This window comes from Centroberyx gerrardi, chromosome 2 (genome assembly GCF_048128805.1).
Source record: "Centroberyx gerrardi isolate f3 chromosome 2, fCenGer3.hap1.cur.20231027, whole genome shotgun sequence".
Taxonomy (NCBI): domain Eukaryota; kingdom Metazoa; phylum Chordata; class Actinopteri; order Beryciformes; family Berycidae; genus Centroberyx; species Centroberyx gerrardi.
Genome location: NC_135998.1, coordinates 5759470 through 5777639, shown reverse-complemented (window position 1 = coordinate 5777639; position 18170 = coordinate 5759470). Strand labels below are relative to the sequence as shown.

At 39.4% G+C, this 18170-nt stretch overlaps 1 pseudogene; it reads right to left on the bottom strand.

The window, feature by feature from the left end:
* Nucleotides 1–6033: 6033 nt before the first annotated feature.
* Nucleotides 6034–18145, bottom strand: LOC139912934 (high choriolytic enzyme 1-like; annotated as a pseudogene).
* Between the last annotated feature and the right edge of the window lie 25 nt (nucleotides 18146–18170).

The following is an 18170-nucleotide window of genomic DNA, read 5'->3' as shown; positions in this document are numbered from 1 at the left end:
TATTTCATAGTTTTGATGTCTTTACTGTTATTCTAAAATGTGGAAAATAGTAAAAAATAAAGAAAAATGTGTGTGTCCAACCTTTTGACTGGTAGTGTTCAGCTCCAACAATCATTCTATGAACACTTATGATTCTCCTTTTCATTGTCACTACAGCAGCTTGTTGTACATCTTGATGACATATTCCTCATTCATTGATTTCTGGCTTTACAAAATGGTTGTTTATGGTGAAAAAAAATAAAGTTTCATTCCAAACTGTTATGTATCCTCTCAGAAAAAAAGTTATTTGATGTCATTGCTTATTATTTAAAAACATAGACAATCTTTGTAACATAGACGATCTTTGTAATGCAAAGCTTGCTTGGGGAGGACACGGCACCAAATATGTGCACCAACATGCGGTATTCTTTGGGGGTTTGACTGGTATCACCTATGTCCAGAGGCAATCATTCCCAGTTGAAATGGTGACACTGGAAACAACCCCGTTTAGAGTGCAAAAGGACAGTAAGATCTGTAGGCTCGATCCTATGCTAGATGAGGGCATCATAAGAGTAGGTGGCCGACTACATAGATCTGCAATGCCTGATGAGACCAAACACCCTTGTATCTCGCCCAAAGATGCCCACATTTCAGTTCTCATACTAAGACACATCCACGAGCGCTCCGGACACAGTGGTAGAAACCATATGCTTTCAGAGCTCCGTAAAAAATACTGGGTTGTAAAGGGAAACTCAGCAGCAAGGAAAGTAATCTCAAAGTGTGTTGTGTGTCGACGTGTGAGAGGCAAAACAGGTGAGCAGAAGATGGCAGACTTGCCGCAGGAAAGAATCCTACCTGACCTCCCTCCTTTTACCAATGCCGGATTGGACTATTGTGGCCCGATTGAAGTGAGGCGAGGAAGAAGCCAGATCAAAAGGTATGGAGTCCTGTTTACCTGTATGTCTAGTAGAGCCATACACTTGGAGGTAGCCTATTCATTGGATACCGACTCTTGCATTCATGCTTTGAGAAGATTTATTTGTAGGAGAGGGCAGGTTAAGCACATCAGATCTGATAACGGTACAAACCTGGTGGGTGCTCAGGCAGAGCTCAAGAAGGCCCTGAGTTCACTAAATGAGAGGAAAATCCAAGGCGCTCTGCTTCCTGATGGAATCCGGTGGAGTTTCAATCCGCCAGCAGCGTCACACCACGGTGGAGTCTGGGAAAGACTCATAAGATCTGTCCGTCAGGTGCTGAACTCCATTCTCCATCAGCAAACCATCGACGATGAAGGTCTGCAAACCATCTTCTGCGAGGTAGAATCAATGCTCAATAACCATCCCCTCTCCACCGTGTCCTCTGAGCCACACGACTTGGAGCCGCTGACTCCAAATCACATCCTCTTGCTAAAAACACAACCTATCCTACCCCCTGGAACCTTTCTGGAATCTGACCTTTATGCCAGGCGCCGCTGGAAACAGGTCCAGTACATGGCCGACCTTTTCTGGCACAGATGGACAAAGGAGTACCTTCTGCTGCTCCAAGAAAGGCAGAAATGGACAAAAGTGAGGAAAAACTTGAACATTGGAGACATTGTCCTGGTGGTTGACCCCACTGCTCCTCGGGGGTCATGGCCATTAGGCAGAGTGCTGGAAACCAAGCCTGATGGAAGAGGTCTGGTCCGCTCAGTGAAGCTCCAGACTAAGACTTCAGTCCTTGAAAGGCCCATAACTAAGCTGTGCCGTATCTTAGAGACCGAAGAATAGTTCTTCTTTCTAAAGATCAAGACATCAGTAAAGTGTGCGCCCTCCACAGGTGGTGAGGGCGCTCCTTTAAGTTGATGGGCACGGCACCTGGCGGGGGAGAAAGCGGGTTACAGCAGATACCGTCTTTGACCTCAGCCTCAGCCTCAGCTCTGAACATGTCTGCTGGTGAATGGCATCTGCAACGCTGCAGTTAAAAATTAAAGACACTGAAGCGACATCATCTTATTTTTGTATTAAGTTTATTTCTGTAATAAATGCCAAGCAACAGTGAATGATGAACTCTCTCTGGACAATTTATTGGAAACAAGGCTGCGAGTCTGACATACTGCACCCGCACTCTCTATGTGGTAAAAACAATAGGAAAGTGGAATAGGGGTTAAAAGAAATACCCAACTTTAAGAGTATTTTTGCCACTACATTTCGTCAAAGACGAAAGGGCGCTTGGGTGAGCTTGCTTGCACACTCTGCAGGTGAGACGCCTTTTGCAGTCTCTGCTAATGTGGCCTGTGGAGAAACAGCCAAAGCATATGCCCTTGGTCTTTAAGAAGCTGAGTTTGTCTCTATGTGTTTTCTTTAAGAACTGTTTACACAACTCCAATGTGTGTTTACAGCTACAAAAGGGGCATGAGGGTTCAGGCACCTTTTCTTTTTGGGCAACAGTGACACTTGTGGCAAAACTGCTGCCGGACAGCTTTGAGACCTGTGACTTGACAGGAGATCTAGCAGCCTTTCCTCTACTAGATGACTGATCTTGAAGGTCACCAAAGAGTGGGTCGGCTGCTATGCGAGCTTGTTTTTCAATAAAACAGATAAGGTCCAAAATTCTAGCTCTATGATTGCGCTCTTCTTGCAACTCATAAGCTTTGTTGCGCCATTTCTCTCTGAGCTTGTATGGTACCTTAAGTACAATGCTTCTCATGTTGGATACTGTGTCCAATTCCTCCAGGTATTCCATTTCCTCCATAGCATTGTAGCAGCTCCTAAGGAACATGGCATAATCCTGCAGTGATCTTGAATCCTCAGATTTAATTTGGGGCCAGGATAGAGCCTTTTCCAAGTAAGCACAAAAGATCCTGTATTCGTTTCCAAAGTTTTCCTTTAGTAACTCTTTTGTTTTCTGGTAGCCTCTATTTGGGGACATGTACTCACAGCTTTTGACAAGCCTTTGAGCTTGGCCTTTTGTAAATTGTATAAGGAACTGCAGCCTCTCTCTGTTGTTGTCTGTTTTATTTTCAATCAGGTTTTCAAACGAGTGAATGAAAGACTTATATTCCAGAATTTGTCCATCAAAGAGTGGAATGCTTCCTTGTGGTAGTGTAGACAGAAGTTGCTGCTTTGCAAGAATCCTTGTTAAGTCGTTTTGATTCTCCAGAATTTTGATCATGTAGTTTTCCTGTGCAGAGCTGGGTGTAGAAGGACTATGCCCTTGTGACAGAATTGACTGTGTGTCTTGTGTTGATCTGGCAAATGACTGAGGAATCACAGGGGGCATGACAGAGGGAATTCTGAGCGCTGAGGTCTGCTGCGGTTGTGGCTGGGTGTTAGTACTGGCCCTATAAACAGACTGGCTTTGATGATTATCTGCACTTAAATCAAAGAGGGGAAATTGAAACTGAGCACCTGCCTTGCTCCTAACCACTGGAGCATCCTTATGAGGATAAAGTGAACTCTCCAGCTCTTCATCCCATTGTGCATCTGTAGCTGCTGCTGCGCCAGCTATGTCTTCCATTGCCTCTGCACCTAACACAGGTTTCTGAACAGGGGCTGCATGAGGCTGCACAGGGTTAAGTATTGACATTTCAGCCTCTTTTAGATAATTAATCTTGGCAGTAGTGGCTGCTATTTCTGTATGTAATTCCAATGTTTCTCTTCTTTTTCTTAGCATTTGTTCCTGTTCTTCAATGGCATGCTTTTCTTGCAGCTTTGCAGCTTTGGCCATTAAAGCTGCTCTCTCTGCCTCTGCACTAATACGTAAGGATGAAGAAGATGAGGAGTATGACTTGACTGAGGACCTGACTGATGACTTGACTGAGGACCTGACTGATGACGACTAAGAGTGGCAGATGAGGAGACTTCAGCTAAACTGGGGTTTTCCATGGCTGAAATCCATTTCGTGGCGTTGGCAAGGAAAGCTACGATTTGTGCACATTTAGGCTGATACCATTTTTCATTGTCTTCCCTTTTTGCGTCCTCATCCAACATTTCAACGTAGGAGGCATGCAAACCTTTAAAATCCTCCATAAGTTCATTAAACTTAATCATGTTTCCTTTAACTTCATCAAGATAATCTTTATCAGTCATCAAATTGTTCACGACGTTCATTCTCCGTGTTAAATGTGACAGTTTTCCTGCTCTGGATGAGCGCAGACGCGCAGCTGCTTCATTCATGTCTTTAACAGGAGTTATTTCTGCTTCGTCAGAACTTGCCATTTTACAAACTTCCAAAAACACTCAAAATATTTATCTTTCTTCGATTAATCCAAATAGTCTTCAAAGGTACAGAAACAGTTCTTATTTTTTCCAATATCTTTTAATTTCCTTCATACTAGGCGTCTTCACCGCTCTCAATTGTTTGGCCACGTCATAGTAAAGTTGAAAAATAAAAGATCACAGTCCATTAACACAAAAATCTGCGGTGAAATTCGTTTCTGGCCACTAAAAATAATATTTCCAAACAAATAATCCTTCCAAAATGTTTGTTTTAAGAGCACATACCTCCTCTGACGTGTTTCTTTGTTTAGTGGCCATGCGTCAGGGCCAGCGTTTCCTTTGGGTTTGCTCCGCGTAATGCTCCAAAACAAATCCTCCAGTATCAATCCACAGCACGTCTTTGACGAAATGTAGTGGCAAAAATCCTCTTAAAGTTGGGTATTTATTACAGAAATAAACTTAATACAAAAATAAGATGATGTCGCTTCAGTGTCTTTAATTTTTAACTGCAGCGTTGCAGATTGCTGCTATTCACCAGCAGACGCGTTCAGAGCTGAGGCTGAGGCTGAGGTCAAAGACGGTATCTGCTGTAACCCGCTTTCTCCCCCGCCAGGTGCCATGCCCATCAACTTAAAGGAGCGCCCTCACCACCTGTGGAGGGCGCACACTTTACGTGATAAATAAAATAAAATAAAATCAGTAAATTCATTAATAGAAATAAACTTAAATGCGGCTCCTATACAGACGATGACAACAATGATTTTGTGATAGTAGGTGTCAGTTTTTTCAAATATCTAATATTTGGATGTCAGGTATCTAATATCTATATATCTAATTTTGGAATCAAACTCATCAATGTTGATTCAAGTGTTGTAAGCAAGAGGTAAAGAGCACATGGATTCTTAAATCAAAATGTAATTAATTGGTTTGGGTTTTTATGAATAAATCTCTGATTGCACTCATTGCATCTCATGGAGGTTTTGCGAAAACAGCACCTGTCTCCTTAACATTAACTGAGTTTGAGTTGTCTTCATTTTCTTTCACATATCTGAAAAGAAAGAATGATCTGGCATCAGACCCAAGTTCTGTTTTCCCTCATTCAACATTACAGATTTGTATACATTTCTGAAAGCAAGAATGAATGAGATACAATGGGAGATTGTTAAAAGTCCGTCATTACAAAGAATCTATCCTGCGTTGTCATAATAGCATGATATTCTTCCTCAATAGTTGTCAAGTAGAAATGAATAGGGATATTGAGGCACAGCGCACAAATCTCTAAGTCAGTCGGTTGTCAGATAATTCCTTGCACCTTCTAATAGATGAAAAGAGACATTGAAAAATGTATAGATAAATTTAGAGTCCCCATGAAATTAACTCCCAATACTTTTACTAGTATCTTTAAGTATCTTTAAGTGAGTATCTTTCATGGTGACATCATGCTGCACCAGGAGGCATAAATATAAATTTCTAACCAATAAAACCATCAGATTTTTGAACAATCCCGCCCCTCCACACCCCTCCCATCAAATAAGACTGTCTTTCTCTCCCTGACTCATATTCCATTGATTTAGACTTTTGAATGATCCCTCCCTGCGTTATGTCCCGCCCCAACATCCTGTTTCAACAAGAAATGCATCAAATCAAGTAAGTAAAGATGCAGTTTCATGGGGTCTTTAAATATCATGCACTCTTAATATTGTGAGTTTGAATTTTTTCTGTGTGTAACTCCCTCCCAATCTCTCTAAAATCTAAGAATTTCCTCTATTTAATGAAGCAGAAATGCCTTAAAAATGAACTAAATAATAAACAAAAGTAGGGAGAGACAGCGGCTGATGTGATGAATGTGCCGACTTCTTTACTCACTGCATTCATATAGCTTGTTGATCCTGAGGATGTCGATATCGGACATGTCACAGCACAGAGGAATCTGGAATGGGAGTGATGGTATCTTCTCCATACGCTGATGTGAAGGCAGTCCTAGAGAGGAAAAAAAAAACACAAGAAAACACACAACACAAGAAATTAATACACCAATGAAGAAACTGTCCTTGTTTACGGTTGTAGGAGAGTGATGGAATATTTCCAATGTCCTGCTGAAACCTTGTATCTCCCAAAGTGTTTGTCAAAGAAATGGTTGATTTTCCTGTTAACAGCTGTGCATTTTTGACATTTTACGTTGCATTTTCAGTACTTTGGCTTGATTTCAGGGTCATAAAACAATTGAATATAATAATAATTGAACACACAAGGTTTTTGCAGTAAACTGACAATATGAAAAATGAATGTACTGCTTAATAACAATCATATCTTGCTAAATATCAGTGTTCATGATATTAAGATGAGAGGTTACCTTCCGTAGTGCGTGATGGAGGAGTAGTCATACGGAGTGTTCAGGTTGTTAGTGTCCGCTTTGTGGAAGTTGTAGGAATTAGCTGTGGAATAAAATATTTAATATATTTATATAAGATCCTCAAAGTAAAATAAATGAAGCAGTGATTCTCAAAGTGAGGTTGAAGAGGTTCTTCTTGGTTTCAAGGAGGCTTCCAGAAAAACAAAAATTTCTTGCATGTACCTTTTAAGTTTAACACAAGGAGAAAATCTCTCTCTCTCTCTCTCTCTCACTCACTCACACACACACACACACACACACATATGTCCATTTTGCTATTCTCTGTTGCCAATTGATACCATATAGAAGAAGAACTGGGTAGTTTGCATGAGCAGCGATAGCCAATGTCTGAACAGACAAAGAAAAGAGAAACTCAAACTGCATCAACAGAAAATCCAAGGAGACAAATTAATTGCTCAGAGGAAAACAAGCTGCTAAAAAGGAAAGTGACCGTCTCTGAGCCAAAACTAGAGTGAACACCAGCGTTGTCTGTCCAAGATGAAAAACACAATGAGGAGCGATGCAGATGTGTCTCTTTTTTCTTTTGGACTGGTAGATTTTGCCATCGTTTATTAGCTGCAGTCTACATTGAGTGTCATTGTTATTATTATGTTGGGCCAGTTCCTAAACTGAGTGCAAAACACCAAAGCAATGACCACTTATCACTTATCAAGGTGTCACCAAAAAAATAAAAACAAGAATCAGACGGATTATCTCTTTAACTAAAACTTAAACTCTTATTCATTTTATTATAATCGGTGAACAATTCAATAGGTTACTAGCCCCAAACCCCACTCCTCAACAAACAAACTTATTCCACTTGAAACCATGGAAGCTACCATAGTGTACAGTTGCACTGGGGCTCAGCGCTCACCTGTCGGGATGTTTTCCCAGTTGATCCGGACATACTGGTCCCTGTCGCTCCGGGTGTGTTCGTGGTGGAAGCCCAGAGCATGGAGCAGCTCGTGCTGAACGATGCCATGATGAAGACAGCCGTGCACAGACAGAGACAGCTGCTGCTTCCCCCCATCTCTCCCCAGGTTAGACCAGCACCTACAGTCACCGACACATTACATTACATTGTGTCATTTAGCAGACGCTTTTGTCCAAAGCAATTTACAATAAGTACATTTTGTCAACAGTGGTCAAACTGACCGTATATCTCATGTCAGTCTTCATCAGCTAAGCCTTTAATAGGAATAAGTAGCATTTGTAGAATCAGAGTTTTTAAAATCTTTTAATAAGAGTAGAAGGGAAAAAAGATTGTTACATGTTTGTTTTTTTGGGTTGTTTTTATTAAAGTACTTATCACATCTTTAAGCACCTTGACATCCACTATGAGTACATTTAATGCCATGCTAATCTGTGATGTGCCACTGTTTTCCTCCATCGTTGCTCCATTCTTTACATTACATTATGTTAGACACAGTAGATGTCAGGTTGCAAGTTTGATTCCTGACAGCAGCAGGACGGTGTATACCAGTTGTGAGCTGGTGACTGGTGGGTGGCTGGTGTTATGTTATATATTACAGCAACCATAACAACTGCCAAACTTCCCTTGTGCAAACCATTTAAACCACAACTGCTTTGGAAGACACTGCAGTGTGAGCAACCTGCACTCTTAGGAAATGGTGTGTTCTGGTATTGTGTTTGTTCATATTTGTGTATATAGGATGGATATGCAAAAAGACAAATTCCAATGACCTGCTTTAATATGGCTAGTACATGGCTAGAACCAAAATTACTTTACTGTTAATTTATTTTGAGCCTATCCAGATTTTCTCACTTGGTTCAAATGTTGCAACCTGTAGTATTGCCTTGAACTGGTTAGAATAAAATAAAAAAAAAAGTTCAGCATTTGTCACTCAAATATCTCAGGTTTTGATCTAAAGCAACCACATGTTATGCAGATGTGAATCTGACATACACTCACCCAAGTTTGCTCTCAATGCTGAGGTAGTCAGACTGGCCGCTGTGAGGAACAAAGCGAACGCAGGTTTTCATTTGAAAAGTCTTCATAGCGTTCTCAATCGTGGCTCTTTCAGAGTCATCTGCAGTGAAAAAGAAATGATCACATGCATTCATGCTGTAACTGCTGAAGGATTTTCATCTGGAGGACCTGCTCACTCACTGAATTACATTTGTTGATTTTTGCTCATACATCATTAGGGAGGAAAGTACTTTCTGGAAGCGAGGCAAAGAAAACATTATACAGCCAAATGCTTTGAGACAGTGAGTGGAAATTGACATTTTTTGATATTGACTCATCTAATTATAGTATTTTACATCAAAAGAGCGGTTTTCCATTTCTATCTCTGGTCACTGTGGTAACCATGTTCAAACAGCATAAAATGTCGACTTTTAAGATTATATAATCTAGTTTTGATTGATCTCAAGTATAATCTCAAGAAAATCTCCAGCATATAACCTGCCAATGTGGTGAGACACACTTTCTCTTGCAAAAATGTTATCTTGAATCCAGAGGGATTTTACTTATTTCAAGAGAAAGTGAAACTGCACTGGAAATGTAAAATTATCTCACTCCATGGGAAGATGTTTCCTCTTATTTTAAAGGTCACACATATACACAAGATGGGACCTTTAAAAAGAAGACTCTGTACTAGATTAAATTACTTGCTAGAGCAGATACTATATATTTACAGCGTACTGACATCATTTGAATTTTTTGTGGACGTTACATTTATGTCATACATCACAAAGCACTTACAGAAGTAATCACTGATGGTGTACGGCACAACCAGTCCGTTAGGGGATTTTTCCCATCTGCAGTAATCTGACCAGCACTTCAAGGCATTCCTCTTCTTTGAAAGAGCCACGTCTCCCTCCACCAACATATGGTCGAAGCCTGGAGTCCATGCAGTCAACATGTTAAATAGATTGAGAATGTACTAGAGGTGTGACCAAGTCATCTTTGCTCGAGTCCCAAGTCAGTCTCAAGTCTTGAGGCACAAGTCTCAAGTCAAGTCCCAAGTCTAAATGTAGATTACCAAGTCCAAGTCAAGTCCATGTAATTAATGTCAAGTCTCAAGTCTAAATGTAGAACACCAAGTCAAGTCAGAACAAATCTAGTATCAATTTAATATCTTAAAGAAAACTAAATATCTAGGACTTTTCAATGCAATATGGTTTTAATAGGATAAAAACTTGGTAAGAGCATCATGAGTTTGATTTCTATAATCAGTTTCAACTTCAATAAATTCAATCATTCCATACAAATTCAGAAAACAGAATTTAAATTCAGTCGTCTGCTGGAACAAATCTCATCACTTTCAATCTAAGTCATTTACACAAACACAAGATCTCAAGTCAAGACTTTAGAAACCTTTTCAAGTCATCAAAGTACAAGTCACCATAATGCAGAAAGATTATTCTTACATTTTAGGCTTTTAGCAATAGCACTTGTCAAGTGTAGCTTGAGTACGAACAGTTGAATACGTGGACATTTTTATATCGTCACAAACACTAGGACAAAGCAAGAGCTAGGAAAAAGACAGAGGGTCAGCTTAAGAATTGTTAAATGCGTTTTCCTTTTATTCCTGGCTTCAAACCTTTGTGAGGAGAGTGCTGATTTTTCACTTTCTGCCACATCTGTCAGTTTTCTTCATTCATTTGTTTGAATACTTTGGCTTACTCCTATACACTTTTCTCTACACTGTTAACCTTTGGAAGGAAGAATGTTCAGGTGTCATTACATTACATACATACACATTACAGAAACATCCTAACTGCATCATTCTACCTCCCTTTAGATTGCAATTAATTTAATTTTGCCATTGCAGAAAGACCTAATATATGCAGACAGGAGTGAGTTAGGATCTAACCCACAGTTTGGGCTGTGGATATTATAGAAGCATCCTAACTGGTGAAATTTCCAAACATAGCAGCCTGATTTTAATACACCCAAATGGCTATCCTAGCTGGTTATCAGCCAGCTATTACTGTACACTAAAATAATACATTAAACCTCAAACTAAAAACATTCCACTGAACTTGCAAGGTAAGTTTCAAACTTTGTCAAAACTACTGAGATGGTCAGACAGTGTCAAAGTGACGGAACAAAAAGTTAATTTTCTATTGCTACAACATTGTGGATCTTTAGCTGGCTGGACATAGCAGTAAACAAAAAGCGACCATAGCAAAAAATTGGAAATTGCCAGTGAATTACACTGTGAATATTCCAGTTATTATCCAGACTATGCAACAATTCCTCTGGTTGGTATCAAGTACAGTTGCCTCTGATGAACAATCGCCTAATACAGACAGCAGTGAAACATGAGAAACAAGAAAGGATGGTAAAGTTAAAGGTCCTATATCATGGAAAACAGGATTCCCCTTGCCTCTTTGATTGTTGGATGTGCTATCTAAACATGGTGAAAGTATCAAAACTAAATCCACACAATCCATATTAGAAAAGTGAGCCTCTAAACGAGCCATTTGGACTAACGTAACTTTGTGGCGTCACAAAGGTTTGCTCATTATCGTTTTTGTAAGAAATAATAGACTAACAAAGTGTTTTTTTCAAAGCGGTTGAGCGGTTGTCATTGTTTATTACCTACCTACCTACCTTTCCCTACCTATAGCTGCCGGGCCGCAGTATCTGACGTTTCACTCTTGAAACAGTTAGCCAATCGGAACCGAGGGTCGTTAATATTAATGAGCCTTAAAGACACGGCGACAGAAACAGTCTGTACTTGGTAAGGCTCAGAGAGATGGTGGAAAATGTAAAAATGGATTGAGAGTGTTTTTGGTACATGACACCACACAAACAGCTTTGAATGGACCTCAAGACAGAAAATAAAACACTGGAAAGTGTAGAATATGGGATCTTTAAGACAGGAAAGAAAGATGTTTACCAGTCCAATGAATCTGATCTAACCTGGCTTGAATGTTGAAAGGTGGCTGGCTATAAAGTGGACTCCTACCATCATAAACAGCAACTTATGCTCAATTAGGCCACAAAACACCGAGAGACAGAATTCAAAAGTGCATCACAAACAACAAGGCAATAATAAACAATGTGTCTGTTTCACAGTTGAGTCAGAGATTGAAGGACCACTGAGTGAAGACGTCAAGCTGAGATGGGTGAAGCAGCCTGATGGAAAGGTCTTCCACAAGGAAGAAAGGAAGGAGGAGAAGGAGGAGAAGGATGAGAAGGATGAGCTGTAACCTCATATGATGCTTTTAATTTTCAAGTTGCACTATTTCACTTGAAGTATTATTCATTACTTCACAATGATAAAATCAGAAATTATGAACATGCTAGCATATTTGTACATCGAAACTATATTTTTCACAGGGATCCTAACCTTGCGGAATAGCGTTTGTCTTCAGCGAAGTTTTAGTAGTTTAAGTTTCATTAATTTTGGATGTAAGTGAATTCTGCATTACTTACCTTATATATCTCTCTTATCTCTAATAGAATTATCTTTGTTTAATGATGACAGCATGCACACACACACACACACACACACTTCGCTATCACACTCACAAACACATCCTCATTTCCCTTAGATTTCATTTTCTGCATCCAGCGTTTTTTTTTAATTCGTTATATTTTAATGTACTTTGGTTTTTCTTCTTGTAGACTTCTTTTTTCAGGTTCTGTTATCCAATTCAGTTGTGTTCTTGTTTGATTTTTCTTCTGATCTCTTGTTTGATTTTACTTCAGATTTCTCTCTGATTTTTCTTTGTCTCTCTTGAGGTGAGATGGTTTCTTAAGCCCCTTGAAAATGACAGATGTGCAGTAACTGATCCGGTGCTGTTGGAGGACAAGGGCAGAGTTTGTATGGTAAAAGTGTATTGAGAGATCCTGATGTAGATGATTTTCTGCCCATATAGGTGTTCTTCTAAAATAGGACAGAAGATAGTTGGTACATATCTTTAAAAAAAACAGACAGGTCTACACTTTGCTGTATTTGAACACAAATTAAAACCCATTTGTTTTTATTTTTCATCTTTAGAAAATGAATAAAAGGGATTTATTCATTTTCTATTTACTCTTTTTTAAAACATGTAAATTACGACGATTTGGTGTAAACTGCAGTTCTGTCTTTCGTTCATTTTTATTTTCCTTGTTTGTAAAGAGCTATATCAATAAAGATTCTCATTATTATTACTACTATTATTATCAATATTATTATTATCATTACTACTACTACATACTTTGACATATTCTGCAACTTTTTCAACAAAAACCTCAAACAAAAGCTGGTTTCATGAGCGAGTCGCCATTCAGAAATGGATAGAGTTAATAAATACAAAATAAATGTAAAAAAAAGAAAAAACACAATTCATAGAAATTCAGAAATATAACAGTGAGCATAAATGAATAAATACATGAGTAAGACAATGCATTTATATAGTCATTTATTTCCCCATTTATTTATTTCCCTATTTATTTCTGCATTTCTCCCATATGGTAATGAGGCTGTACACTTAAACACGTGTGGCTGGTGTTCAACACACTGTTGGTTGGTCATTGTTCTGGTGCGTTGCTTGATTGGATTTACTTCACTTGGCTGACAGCAAAACAACTTTGCCTGCAACAAACTTCAAGTCCCTTCAAAACACAAACTTTACAACTAGGCTGTAGAGGTTTTTTTAATCCCGTTTTTTTAATATTCCATCACAGTTTTGTCCCGTGACGTCATATTGTAACCAGATTGAGGCAAGCTTGCTAGGCTAGCTGTAGCTACAGGAGAATCATCAGCTCATGTTCTAGCCAATGAGAAACGACCGTGATATTGAGTTGTAAATGATTCGATTCATTTTGTTGGGAGATATATTCATACTCAAAATGTTGTGTTGTGTCATACGAACCGATCTAACTGAGAGAGAAACAAGAGTTTTTATCGAGTACCAAAAGCAACTTGGCACAAGGGGGAAAAATGTCAGACAACCTCCAAAAAGTGCACGCAGTAGCCTAATACAATAAACCACAAAATTAATAAAATAGCAAAGGACAAAGATCAATAAAACAGAAGGACAATGAGGTAGAGCAATGATAAAAAAAATATTGAAATAAAATAAAATATAATAGTTTCAGACACAAGGATACAACAAATGGAATAAATAACAGTCTAGGGAGATTGAATAAAATAACACAATGAGAATAAAAAGAAATAATAAGAGCCAAAGATTATAAAATGGCCTTATGATAAAACTGTTTTAAGACATATTAAAGGAGAATAGGATTGGCCCAAGAATTGAGCCGTGTGTTCATTGTGCCTTGTGTATCACATGTGATGTTAAATAAAATAAAAATAAAATGTGATTGAAAGACTGAAACTCTTTACTAGCATATTATGGAGCAGTTAGTAATACAGAAATAAACAAATAAATACTGAAATAAATCAATTGGGAAATAAATGAATAATAACACATTTATTACTTACATTTTCTTTATTCTGCATTGATTTACTTGTTTTTTGAATGAATTATGTTCACTTTTATTTTGAATTTTTTTCATTGACTGGTTTCTCTGTATATTATTTTTAGAAATGTATTTATTATTGAATATAGATTTATATATTTATTCATTCATGTCTAATTATGGCCGATTCTGTCCTCAATAGAAAAAGAGTTGGTCACTGGTCTACCTCTAATCAATCTGAATCAACCACTAGGTGGCAGCAAATCACCACCACAGTTTCTGCAGACTGTTAATCATCCCTTTGTAGCTGATAAACACAGTCCATGTACATGAAAACATGTTGGAAAGACAGACACACATACACATATACATACATATACAGACAACTGTGAATTTGTGTATTGGTATTGCTGTAAGTAGTACATTTATTACAGCTAGTCCTAGACTAAAAAAATGGACTAATTGGAAATCTAGACAGAAATGTTTGGGGTTTTTTTATTATCAAAGTGGCAATACAAGAAGCATTTTTCTGGAAATGTTCATGGACAATGCTCCCACCACTGGGCAACAAAGTGAGCCACGGGGTCTACAATCAAATCTATTGGTTCCTAGCAACAGTACTAATGCAACTCGTGTGGGAAATGTTGTTCATTACATTTGCTCAAAAAAATTGCAATCTGCATTGACTTCAAGAAAGTTATTTATTTATTTGTAAATTTAGAATATGTAACACCATTACAAGTATTTCATTACTACCCGGTGCTGTATGTGTATTGGTAAATGTCTTAAATTGTATGGAGAGGAAGAAAAATACAGGTTTAAAGCTGCATTTCCACAGATTTTTGTTTTTGTTAGAGGGTGGCTGGACAGCTGACCGGGCACTGGCATCCGGATGAAGCTGCCAGTTAAGCCAGCAGGGCCAGCCAGACTTAGCTTAGCCTAAGGAGATACGATATGGATATGCGGACTGCTGAGTTGGCCGGGTATCTGCTCTCTGCTCGGGCAGATGTAGTGTGTAACTTTAGAATGTGGAAGTGCATTAGTTCTGCAATAGAAAGGTATATTGATGGTAGTGTTGAAAGGCAAAGGCGCAAGTGACAGCAGTACAGTGGACTTGGGTCTGCTGAGACTGGGAAAAGAGGGGGGTGTTTCTGGGACGCTGGAATACACTGTTGAGCCTTCTTGAGGTGTCATGGTCCTAATTTAACGAAACATCGGTGAAGGGAGCTGCCCAGTTAATAACAACAGTGATTTGTCTACACTCACTGAAAGCTTGAGTAGACAGCTGGTGAATGTTGCTACCTATTTTATAGATAGATAGATGCATTTATTGATCCTTTCGGAAATTTGTTGCGTGCCATACAGCAATATCAGACAAATAAACAGACAACTATGACAACTACAATGACAGCAACAATAGCAACACAAATAACAACACTGCCACCTCACCGCAACGACAGAACACCCCACCATCACATCACAACATATCCCACATCACTAGAGTGCTCCTCACATTACAGGGTGCAGCATCCCAACACACAAAGGTCTAGTTCTTTCTGTTTCACAGTTTGTTGAGCAGTGCAATACTGGTAGGAACAAATGATCTGCAAGCCCGGTTGGTTCGGAGGTATGGCACCCTATACCATCGGCCCGATGGTAACAGCTCATATGCAGTAAATAGGGGGTGTGATTCATCTCTAGTAATCACTTGACCTTTCCTCCTTACTCAGGACTCACAGATCAATGCCATACTGTTTTGCTGTTGTCCAGCAATCTTACTGGACATGTTAACTATCTTATGCAGTTTGTTTTTATTATTCAGTGACAATGAAAAATACCAAGCAATAGAACAGAAAGTTAAAATGCTCTCCACAAAGGAGCGATAGAAAAGGACCATGATGTCTCTGTCCACTCTGAACTGTCTCAGTTTATGCATGAAATATAGATGCTGCAGACCTTTCTTGTAGATAACATTTGTGTTTGAATCCCATGACAGTTTAGCATCTATTATAGTTAGATATTTGTATTCACTTACTACTTCAATACCTTCCCCATTGATATCCATTTGTTGGTGGGTGCTGTTACTAGTTCTGAAGTCAAAGATGATTTCCTTAGTTTTCTTGGTATTCAAATGAAGAAAACTGGACTTGCACCAACCAACAAACTGATTTACCCAAGCACGATAGCTGGTTTCATCATCATCTTGAATCAAACCCACGATTGCCGTGTCGTCAGCAAATTTAATAGTAAAAAGATCAGATGTGTTGCTGCTAAGTTCATTTGTGTAAAGAGTAAATAAAACTGGAGAAATGGTGCTACCTTGTGGAGCCCCCGTGTTAGTAATAATAGGAGAAGACACTGCACCATTTACTCTGACACACTGTAACCGGTCAGTCAAAAAGGACTCTATCCATCTGATAATATTACTATTTAGTCCTAACTTCAGTAATCTCTCCATCATAATATGAGGTCAAATAGTAGTAAATGCTGACGAAAAATCCACAAAAAGAACACGAGCATATTGTTTGGGCTGATCAAGATGACAATAAATGTTATGCAGCATATACAGAAGAGCATCCTCCGTGCTCCTCCCACTCCTATATGCACATTGTAAGTGATCAAGTTCATGTTGCACTTCCTTAAGGACATGGTTTAAAACAATCCTCTCCAGGCTCTTCATTATAATCGATGTTAAAGCAACTGGTTGATAATAATTTAAGACAGACGGTTTTAACATTTTTGGCACCGGCACTATCAGTGAGGTTTTCCATGCCCTAGGAACATGGTGTGTATCGAGTGACATTTGAAAAAGCAGTCCAAACACAGGGCTAAGTTGTTCTCTACACTCCTTCAGAACCCTACCTCTAATCCTGTCAGGACCAGCTGCCTTTCTTGGATTGATCTTTTTAAAGGTTCCACAAACCTCCTCAGCTGTTATAACCAAGGGCTACCCACAGTCAAGTTGTTGCTTAATCAAGTTACATTCAGTGGAGAAATCTGATGTATCAAACCTAGCATAGAATGTATTTAAGTCATTAGCAAAGGTCAGATCATCCCCATTGTTCTTAACATTTCTTTTCTTCTCCTCCTTCCCTATCATTGTGTACCTCCTGCCATGCCTGCCTTAAATCATTACCCCTCATCTTCCCCTCTATCTTCGGTTTGTTTTTATGCCTGCAATCGTTGGTTATTTGCCTTATTTCCTTTTGTATAGCTTTCATTTGGGACACATCCCCCTGTTCAAAAGCCCACCTCTTCCTCTCCAGTTCTACTGTGAGGTCCCTACTGACCAATGGTTTATCATTTGGGAAAATCTTAATGGTCTTTGTTGGGATAACACTGTCCACACAAAATTGTATATAGTCCGTCACCACAGAGTTGAGTTCTTCCAAGTCCCTGCAAGTGTCTGTAAAGGTATTCAATGTTGTACAGTCAAAACAACCTTTGAGGCACTCCACTGCATCCTCACTCAACTTCTGAATAGTTCTTAGCTCAGGCTTGTTGGATTTGAGCCTCTGTTTGTAGTGGGGGACCAGGTGGACCACATTGTGATCAGAGTCCCCAAGGGGTGGCTTTGGATAGCCTCTGTAAGCATCCATTATATTGCCAAAACAGAGGTCAAATGTCCTCTCCCCTCTTGTGGGTCTGTTAACATACTGATAAAAGTTAGGCAGTGCATTCTTTATGGAACAGCCATTGAAGTCCCCCAGTATAAGCTTAGGGGCATCGGGTGCAATATTTTCTAATTTAGCCACTGTTTCATATATTACACCTGCAGCAGTCTTGGTGTTAGCACGGGGGCGAATATATACAACAGTAACAAATAACTGTCCAAATTCCCTGGGCAGATAGAAAGGCCTAAATGACAGGGACAGAAGCTCAATGTCGCTAAATCCCGAAACCCGAAGCGTAGAGTTATCAATCGTCTCCTTGAGCCATGTTTCGGTGAAGCACAGCAGGCAACTTTCCCTGTACTCAGAGAGGTACCTCACAGCAGTCTGAAGCTCCGTAAGTTGCTTGGGGAGAGAGCGGGTGTTACGATAGCCGTTGGTAGAGGTGGCCTACATCCGCGTGCATGAACTCTCCATCATATCCCACCACGCCGGCCCCTCCGCCTTGTTCCAGGTGTTTTCGCTCCTCTCCTGCATTCCTCAGGCAAGTCAACTGGAACGTAGTCGCGATCATAGTGCTCCCTCAGTCGCCAGAGTTG